Below are 14,330 nucleotides of genomic sequence, written 5' to 3' on the forward strand. Positions count from 1 at the left end.
TTTAGTGTATACGTTTGATTTAATCTTTTTGAATCCTTCGTAGGTTTCAGACTCACCATTTCATCAATTCCATGAAATATCATGTGTTTTTTACTACCAATGTGATACTCTCCATCCTCAAGTATAGCTTTAATTTGACCATATGTACCAATTTCAATTGGCATCTGTAATTCCCTGATTTGTTTAAAAAAATTTAGATTGATATGGCAACTTTCCTAGATAAAAGCAAGTTATAACATACATTGAAATTGCTGCTTGAACAAAACAAAACATTTATTTATTTATTTACAGATGAGATAAGTATATTGACACCTTAGATCAAAGGAAACCACAAGGCTATATTTCATGTATTGCCTTGTGCCTTGTGGGTGATGCATGACATAAACCACTGCCTTTGCCCATCAGTTCCTTTTGATTATTTATATAGAGCTGCTTAAAGTTTTGCATTGTGGGTTTGAGTTTAACATGTTGGTTTAGCTAGGCTAGGCATTATTTTAAAAGAAAAATAATTGAGTGAGTCAGCATTGCATAGTTCAGTTACTAGGTATCACCAAATAATTGTTTTTGCAATGTGGGGATCATTTTTCTACACAGTACAGGCTCAGACATTCTCAACCTATACTTTATTATTATTATTAGCACTTTACAGTGACCAGCACTGAAGGTCTGACAGCAACATGTGCTGCAGCCTTAGGATTACCTAACCTAATTTCAGGGACTTAGACCTAATGACTTGACTTACTCACTGACTGATAAGGTGTAACAGAAAAGGGGCCAAAGTAAGGAAAAAAATCCCTCCAACCCCAGGATTCAAACTGCAGGTCACCCAATGTCTAGTCGGGGCCACACTCAGTCTTCCTCCAGGATATACGTCTAAGTATTTATTTTAGCACCTTAAGTTACTTCAGGCATCACAAAGTGGTTATTTGGTTTAAAATGGTATCCTACAACCAGCAAAACCCACAATCATTTCTTTTTGTGCCCACAATTTAAACCAACACTTGATGTTTGCAAACCTCTGTATAAAAGTAATGTGGTGAATGCAGGTTTGTCTTTCTTCACCTATTAGGTCTTCACCTATATAGGTGAGCATATCTGAGTGTCATACAGTACGACGGTGCGGTATAGTAGGGACAGCAAAGGTGTGGGCATGGCCCATGATATATTATAACCCAAAAACCTACCTTGATTATTCCTCACAACATGACAGTATTGGTCGGGTAAAATCAAGCCCAAAAGTGTCTTCAGATCAACCTGAAATGTTTCTGTCAAGTTGCTACAGAATTTTTTAAAAATTTATTCATTTATTATTGGTGCCGAATTCTAGTGAAACTTGGAGAAAGCAACACAATTTCACCTGAATTGTCATTATTAAAATTTTTGCCATTAACCTACCACCACAGTCATTTCTTGGCCGCCACCTTTGATTTCACATCTTTTTCATGCTGGCTTTTTGGGGGTTGCATCCTTTTTTTCACAGCTTGGCTGTTTTGGTATAGATAGAACATGCATACCCTACCCTACCTGGTGGACAGCCATAAAGCAAAAATGTTGTGCTTTGGAGAAGGGTCATGGAGCTACTGATGAATGCAAATGGCATTTCTTTCTTCCTGTCAATACACCCATGGTGTGGCATGCTGGCATTCTTGGCTACTCGACACACTACCATGTGTCCTGATATGGTACAAATTTAATGCAAGATTGCATTTGTGAAGGCAAACTTGTAGTAAAAGAGTTTTAATTTCAGTAACAGCAACCTACAGTATTTATTCCAGGCATACAAAGCTCATTTTCTTAGCAGTGGTGTAGATTTCAGTGAGTTTTTAAAAATGAATTACGCACACCAGACAATGAACCTAATCAACAAAAACATTTGCAATTCACCCCAAAAAAACTTATTTGATTGATTTATAAAATGGTAGTAAAAAGTAGAGGTGTGAACTGAGAATGCTTGATGTCTCTAATTCATTGTTCATATTCCCTTCTCTTCTTCAATGTCGAACTGGACAGGTTGGTTTGAAGGAGCACTTGGGTTAAAAAAATATATATAATAATAATATCAAAAACGACCTCTCAAACCTCATCTCATGTACATGCTTGCAAACTTTCTTTCACAATTGAACATATCCTTGGGGTGGATTTCCTTCTTTATGATGTAATGAAGTGACAGCTAGCGTGATGACTAAGGTCTGCAATAATGTTGAAGAGTTGAACCCCATCTGCAGCCACTTTCTGGCGAATACCTTGCTTTCAAAATTGTTGATTCAGATCCTGGTGCACAACTTGACATTGCTTCTAATGGATTTTTTGGGGCAGGGAGGGGGGGGGAGAAGCTGATGGCATCCAGTGATAACACAGGGCAACAGCATCATGGATTATAGCGAGTTACTTGTTTGAGTGTTACTGTAGCTTACTAAGTGCTTGCATGAGTTTGATTGAGTGCTTGATGTAATGCAGCTTGAGTGCTCAACAAAAATATTGAGTGGAAATGATCAAGCATTCAAGTAGGACTGTTTGCACTCATGTTGAAGTGTGATGTCGCATTTACATAGCCATAACATAACCATAACATAGCAGATTCTGCAATAATTGATTAACATACAAATGAAAAATAACTTACAAGTGACTCAGAAAGTTTGGGAGTAACTTCCAGCAATTCCCAAATAGGTTGACAGGCTTTCAAAAATTCATCAAAATCAACATTTCTGTTCTCCTTATATTTATAAACCACTGGAGATATTGCAGATCCTACTGTGTGTAGCTGTGCAATACGATCCATTGCAGCAGCATCTTCTTCAAATGCTGATAGCCCAATAAAGGTTTGCAATTCTGTAACATCTGCACAAAAAATTGCATGCAATGCAAGTATCCAAAATCAACTCTGTACATACATATGTATACCTATACAACATTAGTAATTATTAAGGTTCAAGGTAAGAAACATATATTCAAACTAGTTATTCATACTTAGAAAACAGTGAATACATTAATTAACTTGTAATAAAAAATCAAAATATGCTACATTCTTATTAACTACTTGTAAATGACACAATGACACTAAGTCGTATGTGTTTTTCTATGTCACAAGAAATATAAACTACCATAGATTCCCTAAAGTTTTGGTATCTCTAATTATTCAGTGCCCTCTCATGTATTAAGCACAACATGCTCTTAAATTTGGCTAGAAAGTTAGAGTTTCTAACTCAAAATTTTCTTCCTTGATCTCTCCCAATAACTGGAGTCCAAATATCCTTATAAAATGTGATATTGATGTGGTCTACGGTTAGGTCATACAACACTCCAGTATATACCTGATGTCCGATGACACCAGATTACGTTTAATTAGCTACAGTATTTCTATATTTATAAACTGTCAAAAATATTCCGTCGAAGCTGGCATCCGACAAAAATTAATTATGCAAAAAATTTTACCAACGTAATATTAGAGAAGTTGAACGAATTTGGCTAACTGCTGTCTGGCCACCTGCATTGAGGCTTGGCCGTTGGAATGTCTGTCAAGCATATGTCTTTGCTGCAGTATTTTAAAACAAGGGACTCCCTCATCCTAGGGGAGAGCTGTCCTCGTCTATTTTGCTGCTGGCACGAAGTGATAACGTGATAGACAGCTATTACAGGACACATTAAGTGAAAGTATATATGTGATCATCTTAGTTTGCACAACCTACGATTTTTTTTAAATTTCTCAGCATTATCTGCATTGTCCAAGGAATGGTTCACCAAAGTTTCAGCCTTCTGTGGTGAGTAGTTTTGGAATTACAGCGCTAGAAAGTAGGAAGAACAAGGAAATCAATTTGTACAGTGACAATACTAACAATAAACTACAGGTGCTTGCATTCGCAGCCATAACTTCCGTTTGGATTAGTCTACAAAGTTAGAATTTGGCTTACAATGTTCACCATGGATTGACAGATTAACCAAGGTATAGTTTAGCCTTGGAGTTACTTGCACGTATATAGGCATATGAAGGCGGTTTTGTTGAAGAAATGGCGATAATTTTGCTTACGTCTACTGCTTCGTAAATAAATGCATGTGACACGTAAACCATTGGGGCTATAGAAATGAAACTAAGATTTTCGGCATCCCCATGAGTAGGCGAATAAGATGGTGTATAGTTTAATCGATTTGAGTTGAGTACTGGCCCGATAAAAACTTGCATATTTTTATGAGTAATTTTACGAATTATTTTTAAATTTCGATTTTCTCAATACGCATGCTTGTGTGAACTTGACAAGTTTTCGCTGAGACAGTCACATATATGGAATGAGCTTCTAGCTACAGCAATTCCACTCCAGTCCATTGCTTGATTTGTTACGGACAACTTCTGAATCTGGGGTGCAGCCTCCATGGAACAGAGACGTCACACATCAGTTTCACTGCAGTGTCATTCTGCTCCTACAGTAGGTTGCAGAAAAAAGTTTACGTTTCGTAATTGTAATTATGGTGTGATTACTAAGTAATTACCATGTTTGTACTGTAATTACATTTTAACCGTAATCCGTAATTATGCAAAAAAGTAGTTTTTCACCAGCTTTGTAATTACGCTACTACAGCGTAGTTACAATTATGAAACGTAAACTTTTTTTTGCAGCCTACTGTATATACAAAAAAAGGCTGTATAGAATTAATAAAGTTACATAATTCATTGTTAAAATATTTTTGTCACTTGAGAACGCAGGTGAAAATTTCTTAACACAAAATTTAACTCATGAAAATTTCTCACAGCTTATATTTATAGAAATACGGTATCATGTGTAATTGTATAAATTAAGACAATTGATGATTGTGGTTGTTAATTATTTCTGAGTTGTTTGGTTTATTGTGCAGAAAAACAATATCCGTGGCTCAATGACCATAGTAATCAAAAATCAACCTCCTGGGTTGATGATTCCTTTGATAAATGGGTGCTGTATTGGCACACGTAGCAGTGCGCCTGCTTGCCTGTTCTGTAATCAGAAACCTAATAAAGTAGATAATAGTTAGCATTGAACTAATAAGAAACAACAAAGTCACATAGCATCCAACAAGAGCACCAGTTGTGTACATATTTGTTCAGCAGGACACACACACACACGAAAAATATTCTATTTCTGTTAAACTTTTAGGGAATCTATGGTACTACTCATTGTTTTCTTAAAAAGGCACATGCTTGGTTTTTTAAAGTTGTGATATAAACATCGTATATTCCTGCACATGTACCTGTACCCGTGTGAGTGCCACATTCGAATCAGACTCAAATTATTTCAGGGGTACTAAAACCTGTTGGGTGCATGGGTTGAATACTTATTGACAATTCTACAATTTGAAACATTGTTTGTGAGAGGGAGTTGTGAATAATGTGTCTAGTTGCTGAAGTACAGCTGCAATATGACTTAAAAAAGCTTTTGTGGTCACACCAATATTTAAAATTCATACTATAAGTGCTAGAAACATTATTTCTTACAAGTGGCCCTGGACAAGAAACCACACTAGTAGCTTGGTGTCGTCACAGTCTAACCAAAACATTCTACTGCCTTAAACGAAAAGGCCTATTTGGTCACATATTATGAACTCTTGTTTCTGCTGTCCATATAGTCAGCGCTATTATTTTCCCAATAATTTATGCCTGTTACCATCTGATACACAACACAACACCAAGCCTACCTCAAATATGTTATAAATTTTTTGTTCGACAGTTCTCACTATCCCTTAACCTTAATGCTCACCATTTCTATCAGTGATGTACTGATTCAACATTTGTGAACTATTCTGATTTCGATCCAATCCAACAAATTTATTACTGATCTATCGATATATTGTACTGATCTGACATCAACTATTATCATATGTTGTTCATGTATAGTTTATTATAATTTTTTAGGCTTGACCTACTACAGGTATCATAGGGATTTACTCAGTGTCTCAAACTATTATTAGGCATTCATTGTAAGCTGAATATTGACCAAAGTGTTGTTACAAGAACTATAGTGCCAATTGTGGTGTGGCCTCAATTACACAACACGGACCTCAAAAATATTTTTAATGCAATCTCCTACCAAGACTTAAGCCTGGAATACTCCGTGTTTGAATGGCTTGTAACAAAGTGTCTTACTTCATTTAGTGTAACACTATTCATTGCTTCCTAGAAGTTTGGTAAGTTCCAAGTTTCACTGCATGAATAGTACAGTAAATGAGCATGTAGTTGTATGGCTTTTTCGTAACGTAGCCAGCAGAAAAGATAGTTTTTTAGTCTATTTCCCCTGACATGAAGAAGAGAAATGATAGAGTAAGCTCAGTATGCTTGAAGACATGGAGTTAGATTTAGCTATGAATCGAATCGGTGTTATACACAAAAAAATAGGTACTTCCGATTTTGCTCAAATCGTCCAGATCAGTTGCTAGATCGGTAGGTCGGTACATCTCTAATTTCTACAAATGTACACCTAACGTTAGGACCAGCGTTATACATGCACATCCAAATATAAATTGTTCAACTATCCCTGTAGGGACCTGCAGGGAGGCAGCAAATCAGTCTGTGGCACAGGGAGTCAGAACCTTGAAAACTATGCTGAATGCAGAAAAAATCCCAGACCAGGCAGCAACTTGATCCAGACAGCTTGAAGTTACATGAAAGCCCGCCATCATACACGTACACCCAAGTGTATAGGCAGTAAATAAAGAGCTCTATCTTTACAGTATTTGAAGCTACAGGCTTTAAATAAAGACCATTTTGTTTGCTATTAGTAGGCGATTCAGCTAATACACAATGACAATATGTTACGCAAAACTAAGCTGGCCTTGTAATGAACACTATATTGCATTTACACACCAATAAAACTACCCTTGTGGAAATTGCCTCATATTTTCATCTCTGATGAACCGGTTTTATTGATTCAACAACCATGGTGTTCTTTAATTAGAGCTGAATATTTGGTATATAAGATCACGTGATGGGGCACTTCAAAAATAGATGGAGCTACCAATGTTACTCAAAAATGGTACATTCTACACACTTACGTGTAAGTTAGTAAGTTAGATAATGCTGTTTGCTATTGATAGGCAACTTTTCCACTACAATTATTATTTCTTCTTGGAGTTTTGCAAACACCACAAACTTGCTGCTTTCAAGTGCATGGCATGGCTAGCTAGTTACAGTTGTTAACTCTTATGGGGTGTATGCATATAGAATAATAGCTTATCAGTCTAGAATTGCTCCATACTAGTCTCTAACTACGATGCAGTCTCAACCATGATGCATGTATCGATTGTGGGACTTCAGCACCACGTGCCACAAAACCCACACATACAGATGCTCAACTCATATTGAATAACACTACTAAACCGATAGATTTCTTGTACTGATTCGTATTTGTGCGGATCACAAAATTGTCACGACACCGGTTCATCTACTCAGTAGGGGAACCATTTCCTGTAACCAGCTGCCAACTCTACCACACCCTGCTGAGTGGTCTTAAAGACAAAGAATTGTACTACATCAGTTTTCTCACGTTGTTCCCTTGACATTCCTTCGTCGTAGTTGTATCACAATAAATTCGGACACTGATTATACAGCAATACCTGCTGAAATCAAGTAGCCAAACAGCTAGCTGTCTTGAGTATTTTCAACTTCATGCAGTCTGTATACAGGCAAACTCCAAACTATCATCACTTTGATGCGACAACAAATTGGCACCATTTGTTTTGGGCAGGCACATCTCCGTTTTTCAGATTTAAACATAGTAACTTGTAATCTATGGGGTTATTATTAGAAGTCAGATTTAATTAAACATACAGTGCATATTTTCATGCAAGAATTCGCTGAAAGGGTTTGTTACAATTGATGGCGCTGTAGTGGATAGAATCGTAATTAAATTGTGAACAGTATATTTTTATGTGTGGCTGCTGTGCCAGAAGATTTTCTGATGCCCAGAGAAGGTGAGTCGATGCCTGGGCAAATGCGCGGGTGTAGCTACACCACTGTTTCAGGGTAGACATTGCATAAATTTCTGTGGTCCTAAAAGGGTTATTAATTAAGGATGGGATCTAATTAGTGCAATTGAACTAAGCACATACTACGTAGATGCTAGATTCTAGACTATCTTTTCTTATAAAAATACAAATACATGTATTAATGCAAACCTCTTTAATTTGCATACCATTTGTTTCTTGTTGCAGCCATTCAATAAAATCTTGACATTTTGATAATACACTAAGAAATTCCTTATTTACATGATTTTCTGCAACAACAGTTAAGCATTTGACTTCTTCATAGCAATAAGCAGTCTCAAAAATCTCCAAAGAAAACATCATGTTATCAGATATCTGAAATATAGAAAAGTACATATATGAAGTGCATACATAAATGACAGTATAGTAAATATATATGTATTAGTATATTTAAAAACAAAGTAGGGATCCAAGTGATAAAAAGTAGTGAAACAAGAAATGAATAATGGTATTACAGCATACGTAGCTCAAGAAAAATCCCTACTTTGGCATGTTATTTTGGTTGAATCTCAAAATAGGGATTTTCCCATCGTGCTATGCTGTAATACTATCATTCATCTATTGTTTCACAACTTTTTATCACTTGGATCTCTACCTCATTTTTAAATTAATAATTTTATAAATACACAGTTTTTTTTGCTATAGCATACAGCTATACATGTATGACTGTTCTATTAAGGTGACTGCTGTATTAGAGTATCTTGAGTCAGACTCTCACTTGTTGGAAGCCCAAAAGATGCATCCCATTGGTAAGTTTGTTGTTGTGGCATAAAATGGTGGTTGTATGCCACTTTGTTTGACCTCCAGCCTTGCGACTGTGGTCAGGAAGGCTGGTAGACAAAATTTTGAGTTTAGGTAATTTTTAAACCTTATCTAATCCAAAACAGCCAAGCTGTAAAAAAACAGTGCGGCCCTCAAAAAGGCTATGGTGAAAAAAGATGTGAAATCCAAGGTGGCGGCCAAGAAATGGCTGTGATGGTAGGTTAATGGTAAAAATTTTAATAACGACAATTCAGGTGAATTTTTGTGCCGCTTGGTCTTGGCAAAAAATTCACCTAAATTGCCGTTATTAAAATTTTTACCATTAACCTACCATCACAGCCATTTCTTGGCCGCCACCTTGGATTTCACATCTTTTTTCACCATAGCCTTTTTGAGGGCCGCACTGTTTTTTTACAGCTTGGTTGTTTTGGATTAGATTTCATTTCTTTTTGTATTTGTATACCACAAGCTTTGGGACTTTTTTAACCTGCCTTTTTTTTCTTTACCACAGGAAGAAGAAAAGATGAAGCAGATGTACTTTAAATATTTCTGATTTTATCAGTAAATGTACAAATTATATATATAATACATATATTTATTACAGAACTCTCCATGGTGGTTTCTTTGTAACTGAACACTCTACAAGGTGACTTCTTCTTGATGCCCTCTCTACAGGGTGAATTGTTAGTAGCTGAATAATCTACAAGGTAACTTCTTCTAGCTGATCTCTCTACAGGGTGATTTGTTTGTAGCTGAACTCTCTACAAGGTAACTTCTTCTAACTAATCTTTCTACAGGGCAATTTGTTTGTGGCTGAAGTTTCTACAGGGTGATTTCTTTGAAGCTGAACTCTCTACAAAGTAACTTCTTCTAGCTGATCTTTCTACAGGGAGATTTGTTTGTAGCTGAACTATCTACAGGTGATTTGTTTGCAGCTGAACTCTCTACAAGGTGACTCCTTCTAGCTGATCTTTCTACAGGGAGATCTGTTTGCAGCTGAACTCTCTACATTAAAGTTTCTTTGTAACTGAACTCTCTACAAGGTGACTTCTTCTAGCTGATCTTTCTAGAGGGTGATTTGTTTGTAGCTGAATTCTCTACAAGGAAACTTCTTCTAGCTGATCTCTCTACAGGGAGATTTGTTTGTAGCTGAACTCTCTACAGGTGATTTGTTTGCAGCTGAACTCTCTACATGATGGTTTCTTGGTAGCTGAACTCTCTACAAGGTAATTTCTTTTAGCTGATGTCTCTACAAGGTCACTAGTTTGTAGCTGAACTCTCTACATTATGATTTCTTTGTAACTGAACTCTCTACAAGGTGACTCCTTCTAGCTGATCTTTCTATAGGGTGATTTGTTTGTAGCTGAACCCTCTACAAAGAAACTTCTTCTAACTAATCTTTCTACAGGGCAATTTGTTTGTGGCTGAAGTTTCTACAGGGTGATTTCTTTGAAGCTGAACTCTCTACAAGGTAACTTCTTCTAGCTGATCTTTCTACAGGGAGATTTGTTTGTAGCTGAACTATCTACAGGTGATTTGTTTGCAGCTGAACTCTCTACATGATGGTTCTTTGCAGCTGAACTCTCTACAAGGTGACTTCTTCTAGCTGATCTTTCTACAGGGAGATCTGTTTGCAGCTGAACTCTCTACATGATGGTTTCTTTGTAACTGAACTCTCTACAAGGTGACTTCTTCTAGCTGATCTTTCTAGAGGGTGATTTGTTTGTAGCTGAATTCTCTACAAGGAAACTTCTTCTAGCTGATCTCTCTACAGGGAGATTTGTTTGTAGCTGAACTCTCTACAGGTGATTTGTTTGCAGCTGAACTCTCTACATGATGGTTTCTTGGTAGCTGAACTCTCTACAAGGTAATTTCTTTTAGCTGATGTCTCTACAAGGTTACTAGTTTGTAGCTGAACTCTCTACATTATGATTTCTTTGTAACTGAACTCTCTACAAGGTGACTCCTTCTAGCTGATCTTTCTATAGGGTGATTTGTTTGTAGCTGAACCCTCTACAAAGAAACTTCTTCTAGCTGATCTTTCTACAGGGAGATTTGTTTGTAGCTGAACTATCTACAGGTGATTTGTTTGCAGCTGAACTCTCTACAAGGTGACTCCTTCTAGCTGATCTTTCTACAGGGAGATCTGTTTGCAGCTGAACTCTCTACATGATGGTTTCTTTGTAACTGAACTCTCTACAAGGTGACTTCTTCTAGCTGATCTTTCTAGAGGGTGATTTGTTTGTAGCTGAACTCTCTACAAGGAAACTTCTTCTAGCTGATCTCTCTACAGGGAGATTTGTTTGTAGCTGAACTCTCTACAGGTGATTTTGTTTGCAGCTGAACTCTCTACATGATGGTTTCTTTGTAGCAGAACTCTCTACAAGGTAACTGATGTCTGTACAAGGTCACTAGTTTGTAGCTGAACTCTCTATATGGTGGTTTCTTTGTAACTGAACTCTCTACAAGGTGACTTCTTCTAACTGATCTTTCTACAGGGTGATTTGTTTGTAGCTGAACTCTCTACAAGGAAACTTCTTCTAGCTGATCTCTCTACAGGGAGATTTGTTTGTAGCTGAACTCTCTACAGGTGATTTGTTTGCAGCTGAACTCTCTACATGATGGTTTCTTTGTAACTGAACTCTCTACAAGGTGAATTCTTCTAGCTGATCTTTCTAGAGGGTGATTTGTTTGTAGCTGAATTCTCTACAAGGAAACTTCTTCTAGCTGATCTCTCTACAGGGAGATTTGTTTGTAGCTGAACTCTCTACAGGTGATTTGTTTGCAGCTGAACTCTCTACATGATGGTTTCTTGGTAGCTGAACTCTCTACAAGGTAATTTCTTTTAGCTGATGTCTCTACAAGGTTACTAGTTTATAGCTGAACTCTCTACATTATGATTTCTTTGTAACTGAACTCTCTACAAGGTGACTCCTTCTAGCTGATCTTTCTATAGGGTGATTTGTTTGTAGCTGAACCCTCTACAAAGAAACTTCTTCTAGCTGATCTTTCTACAGGGAGATTTGTTTGTAGCTGAACTATCTACAGGTGATTTGTTTGCAGCTGAACTCTCTACAAGGTGACTCCTTCTAGCTGATCTTTCTACAGGGAGATCTGTTTGCAGCTGAACTCTCTACATGATGGTTTCTTTGTAACTGAACTCTCTACAAGGTGACTTCTTCTAGCTGATCTTTCTAGAGGGTGATTTGTTTGTAGCTGAACTCTCTACAAGGAAACTTCTTCTAGCTGATCTCTCTACAGGGAGATTTGTTTGTAGCTGAACTCTCTACAGGTGATTTTGTTTGCAGCTGAACTCTCTACATGATGGTTTCTTTGTAGCAGAACTCTCTACAAGGTAACTGATGTCTGTACAAGGTCACTAGTTTGTAGCTGAACTCTCTATATGGTGGTTTCTTTGTAACTGAACTCTCTACAAGGTGACTTCTTCTAACTGATCTTTCTACAGGGTGATTTGTTTGTAGCTGAACTCTCTACAAGGAAACTTCTTCTAACTGAGGTCTCTACAGGGAGATTTGTTTGTAGCTGAACTCTCTACAGGTGATTTGTTTGCAGCTGAACTCTCTACAGAGGTATGTTCCTGAACCATTGTTGGCAGGTTTCAAAAAGTAGGTTTACTAAAACCTGCCAAAGATGGCTTGTGAACATACCTGGAGCGAGGCTCTACATGATGGTTTCTTTGTAGCTAAACTCTGTACAAGGTAATTTATTTTAGCTGATGTCTCTACAAGGTCACTAGTTTGTAGCTGAACTCTCTACAAGGTGACTCCTTCTAGCTGATCTTTCTATAGGGTCATTCCATACCAAATCAACCAAAAAAAATCCTGACCCCTTTGGATTTTCATGAAATTTGGCATAGACATGGACTCTACTAAGAAACTTTCTCACACCAAAATTTGGCCAATTCTATTGATCTCCCTTTAAGATATGACCGCTCAAAGTTTATTAGAAAATTTTACAGCAGCTTACACAGGTTTAATAAAATGGCCATAACTTTGTCAGTAATTACCACACAACCTTTCTGTTTAGAATTTTGAAATGCTTATTAAATTCTCTTTCAGGTGATATATAATTTAATATAATTACTCAAAGGAAAGGTGAAACCACAAAAATGTGACTTTTCCCTTTGATCTTAGTTTTTTCAAAAACGGATATTTTAATTGCTTTCATTTTTTGCTGAAATATTCTTCTAATATCTTTCTTTCATGACAGTAAGTTTGAAATTGGGATGGCAAAGGGATCATGAGTTATGGCTACATACGTAATTCTTATTGATGTTTACATGCTACAGGGGTATAACTATGAACTTTTAAATTTAATTATAGTATGGAAGCTCATTAGAGTGTGGTCAAGTTGTAATACACATACAGTTGGAGGCATAGTATACAGGTATAATCACAAGATTAAACAGAAGTATCAATACTCTTCATTGTCGAAGGCACATCAATATGTGACCCAGTCTGGGAAGACCGGTTTTATCACCTATTTGAAAGTATTGAGAAACACCAGTTACCTTCCAGAGCATCCACTGTGCAAGTAGCCAACAACTAAGTTTCCCGCCATTTTAGATAGTTTTTAAACTGAGGTTGACTGTATCAGGCGAGCTGCAAAAGCGGTGGGAAGTGGGGGGGGGGGGGGGCTGGAAGGCGAGCAAGATGGTGTTCAAAAATTGAGGTCTCAAAATTGGCTAAAATGAATGGAAATTCACAGCAGAGGTACTTATTCAACACCATAGAGCTGTACAGCCACATACAGTCATCCCCAGGCTAACCAGAGCTCCATTAAGGCCCCACACCGCACGTATGGATCACCACTGGGCTTGGGAAAAGCAGCCAGCAAAACCAGACCACTCAAGTCTAGCTGATTTTGATTGTAGGATTAGATAGTTTATTATGTAGCTTTGTATCTTGGGTGAAAAATCGAATCTGCTGACATGGGCGATATCTCAGACTGGGTCACATATACCCATGTTATGTATATCAATGCAGTTATGATAACTGGTGCAAATAACATCAAAAGTCCATAATAGAGATTGTTTGCCATATATTGGGAAGGTTTGGTGATAAATTATCTTATGGTACTGTAAATTTGGTAAGGGAAAAAGTTAGACATAATTGTGAAACTTCATAATAGGCCTCCATTAAAATTGGAGGGTTTTAATTTTCATTACTGCCAAACTTTTCTGTTGTTCCGTAGCGTCTCTGACATGTATCATTTGTTTTGTAATAGCTATCTGTATGCAAAGTTTTTTTTTGACATATGTATGTAACAACTATATTTCATAAAATCACAAGAAAGTACCAGTGCAAAGAAAACTCCAGGGGGGGGATAGTGCACTGTTCCAAAACCTAGTAATGGTTTTAAAATTTTGTAACTCAGTAATAGAATGTGCTATGATCATGAAATTTGGAGCAGTTACATACAATTGCAGGGGTGGCTCCAGGGGGGTTTATGAGGTTTCCGGAAACCAGTCACGTTCAGATCAAGATACTCTAATAGAGCAGTCGATCACTCTAATAAAGCAGTCACAGTATTCAGAGCAGCAA

Source organism: Dysidea avara, chromosome 3, assembly GCF_963678975.1.
Source record: "Dysidea avara chromosome 3, odDysAvar1.4, whole genome shotgun sequence".
Lineage (NCBI taxonomy): Eukaryota > Metazoa > Porifera > Demospongiae > Dictyoceratida > Dysideidae > Dysidea > Dysidea avara.